General features: G+C 58.0%; 1 protein-coding gene across 1 annotated transcript in view; it reads left to right on the top strand.

Annotated features, from left to right (window-relative positions):
* The first annotated feature begins 2,919 nt into the window (after nt 1-2,919).
* Cdc42ep2 (CDC42 effector protein (Rho GTPase binding) 2) overlaps nt 2,920-3,447 on the top strand; it is an 8,332-nt gene continuing 7,804 nt past the window's right edge. The window contains exon 1 of the mRNA XM_013020940.1: nt 2,920-3,009. The gene's annotated coding sequence lies outside the window, so the exon portion shown is untranslated. The remainder of the gene's footprint in view (nt 3,010-3,447) is intronic.

The raw sequence follows: 3,447 nt of genomic DNA, 5'->3' as shown, positions 1-3,447 counted from the left end.
GGAGTGGGGGGTGTGGATTGTTTTTGTCCTTATTCCAGGCTCTGTCCCCTCCCCAAAGAACCAAAGTGGCTGGGCGGGACTTGAGGATGATTTTTTTGAGTATCCATCTAACTAGATTGACTGTGGCCTCTGACCCCACCTGGTGTGCATTGACCTCTCACTGGCAATAAACCTGGGTGTTTCATTGTCAACCCATCTTACAGATTGAGAAGGTGAGGTCCAGAGACCAGAGGTGTTTCACCCAAGGTCACAGCCTCAGATAGTGCAGGATTCTAAGCTTGGCTCTTATTTTTGTATGCATGTATGTGTGGGTACTGGAATTTGAACTCAGGACCTTGCCCTCTCTGGGCTTTTTCCCTTTCAGCTGAAGATCTACCACTTAAGTCACACCCACAGTTCTGGCTTGTTGCTGGTTGGTTGGAGATAAGAGTTTCTTGAGTTTGTCCACCAGGGCTGACTTCCATCTGGGATCCTTAGATCCCAGTCTCCTGAGTAGCCAGGATTATAGGCTTGAGCCACTGGTGCCAGGCACAGCCTGTTTGCAAACTCAGGGGGCTTCTCTTTGGCTGTCCTTAGTGAGGGGTGGCCTAGTTTTCCAGGTGGTGGGAGGGGCTCTCCTTAGAAAGTTATCTCTCAGAGGAAGGCCCAGGGCTCTGTCCAGAGCGCCTAAGACGCTCCGCCCACTACTTCCCACACTCCTCAGCCTTGTCCTAACTGGAGCTCATTCTCTTATCTCTGGACACTTGCAAGTTGAGGGGAGGAGCAACAAAGGGGTTCAACTAGAAGAATGAGGATAGTTTCTCTCCCATTTCCCAACCAGATCACACATTGTGCGGCCCGGGTGCCCTGGAGGTACATGGACCAGGCTGCATGATCACACAGCCCTTGCTAGCTCCATGAACTTGGCAATATTCCCGAACATCTCTGAGGTCCAGGGCAGTTATGACACGCTCTGCAATGTGGCTGTGAGCATTAGCATGAGAAAATGCAGCGTCCCACGGCTGCCAAATCGGAATTCTTGGGGCTTGTTGGTTGTAATTCCCAGCTGTCCCCTGGGTGGTTGATGCTGACCCCACCCTTCCCCTTAGCCCCGGCTCTCCCCACATCTGGAATTGGGTGGGTACATCTGGCTCTGAGGGAGACAGCTGTCAGGGACGCCCGGTTTGCTATGGAAACACTCAAGCTGTCTTGGCACTCTAGTCTAGAGAGGCGGGGATGAGTGAGGACCTGGCCCAGACTCCGGGCAAATCCACCCAGGCAGCCCCTGACTCTCCAAGAGTGAAAGGAAGCTACCCTAGGTCTTTTAACCCAGCAAGCGACAGATTGGGTAGTGTCAGCACCCCTCTGGGGCCTGGCAGGTGGCTACAGGATGAACAAGAAACCGAGTGCCAAGACCTCAGGGTGCTCACAGCCTTCCCTCCCTGAAGCGCCTCCAGGCTCTGCTGGGTCCGCCAGAGAGTCAGTCCTTTGTGTCTTGAGCTGCAGGTGCTGGGGGGAGCAGAGTGTCTGGGCAGTGGCGCAGCATGACTGGCCTGAGGTGGGGTTTCCTGAGCGAGAGCCTATGCTTGGGGGGAGTGGAAGGGAAGTTGGGACTCTGCCACTCCTGTATCTTCCTTCCTCCTTCCTGCCCTGCCCGCTCACCCTCCGCCTGCCTAGGATAGAGATTAAGGCAGAGAAATTGGCGGATGGCTCCTGTGCAGGTCTGGAGAGTCTTGACATGGAGACAGTGGAGGAAATGGGCTCATCTGGCTTACATCTTCAACCCAAGCCTTATCTCCCGAGTGCAGCATATAGGTTTCTCTTTGCTTCTCCTGATGCTTCTCCTTCTCTGCTCTCATGTGTCTGTGTGGCCTGATATGCATTTCCCCTCCCCAGAGACCAGAGGGCTATTTTCTCTTTCCTTTCTTATTTACAACTATGACATTTTTTTGTCGGTCGTGGGGCTTGAACTCTGGGCCTGGGCACTGTCCCTCAGCTCTTCAGCTCAAGGCCAGCACTCTACCACTTGAGCCACAGCACCATTTCCAGTTTTCTGAATGTGCTTATGTGGTGCTGAGGAATCGAACGCAGGGCCTCATGCATGCAAGGCAAGCGCTCTACCACTGGGCCACCTCCCCAGCCCCACTTCCTACCTTTCTTTGCCTCACTCTTCTTCACACCTGTAAAGATATCAAGGTGACCTGGACCTTGGGGTTTTTATTTTACTGTTTTTTTTTCCTTCTTCGCATTTTCCTCACCAACAAAGAACAGCCTTTCGACCTTAGTAGATGCTCAACAAACATTTGTTGAATTGAGTGAATTGCAACAGTCTATCTCAGTGGATCGCCAGCAACGCTTCTACAAGGCTTTCCCATTGGGCATGCCCGATCGTCTGAATGAATGAGCGTGCGGAGGAACCCACCCAGGAAGTCACCTCGCTGGACAGTAAATACAGGCGTGTCCAGGCAAAAGGTTCTCTCCCAAGCCTTCAAAGCCAACCTAAGTTTGTAAGACTTAATTTAACCGAGGCGCCTTCAAGGCGGGGTTCGTTACCGTGGTAGTCACGGAACATGCTTGTTCCCCGCCCGCAAGGCCAGGAGCCCGGCCAAGGGCGCCCAGCGGATGCTGAAGAATTCGGTCTTCGCCCGCCTCTCCTCCGGCACGTCTAGAGCCCAGTGTTTTGACTCCCGCGATCACAGCTGGAACCTGCGCGGTCCTCGCCGATGGCCCCCGGACGACTCCGGGCCCGCACCTGGGGGAGAGGGTGGGGGGAGCAGGATGGAGCTCCGGGAGCTCGCATCCGCCAGACCGTGGCGTCGCGCATCTGCAGCCTGGGAGGTGCCCGGGTGGGCGGGGCGGGGGCGGGGGCCGTATGTAGGAGCCCTGCCATTGGCTCAGCCTTCCGGGGGCGGGGCCTCGGGGCCTTGGTCCGCACGGTAAGTGCACTGGCCGGGTCAGGACCCGTCTCCGCGCAGTCCAGCTCTGCGGCTTCTGCCACCCGCGGATTCGCCGCCGCCTGAGCGTCTCACGGTGAGTCTGCGGCGCCGCGGGCACCTCTGAGAGGCCCATCCTGGTAGCGCCCTGTTCCAGCTCGTGCCGCCCCCTGTCCCGCCCGGCCTCGCCTCCCCGCCGGTCCTTTCCCGCGCGCCTCGGCCCCCGTGGTGTCTCCCGCCCGGGTTTCCCGGTCCCGGCAGCCCCGCTTGTGACCCCTCATGTTCCTCGGGACGCTGCGCTTCCCGACCCCGGGCTTCTCCGTGCCCCCTCCATTATGTGCGGGAGCCCGTGCTGCGCCCCTGGGAGCGGGGTGGGGTGGAGGGGCGTCCTCCGGCCGCCTAGGGTCCCCACCGGGGCCGAGGGCCGTAATTTTAGCCGCCGGTGAGGTGTCCTCCTATCTTTAGCTGCGGCTGCCGTGTCCTGAAAGGGATCTGGACGGGGCTGGGCTGCTCCGGGGCCGGGGGCGGGGAGCGG

This window comes from Dipodomys ordii, unplaced genomic scaffold (assembly GCF_000151885.1).
Source record: "Dipodomys ordii isolate 6190 unplaced genomic scaffold, Dord_2.0 Scaffold54, whole genome shotgun sequence".
NCBI lineage: Eukaryota > Metazoa > Chordata > Mammalia > Rodentia > Heteromyidae > Dipodomys > Dipodomys ordii.
Note: the sequence above shows the minus strand (reverse complement) of the source record. Positions and strands in the feature narration are given on the sequence as shown.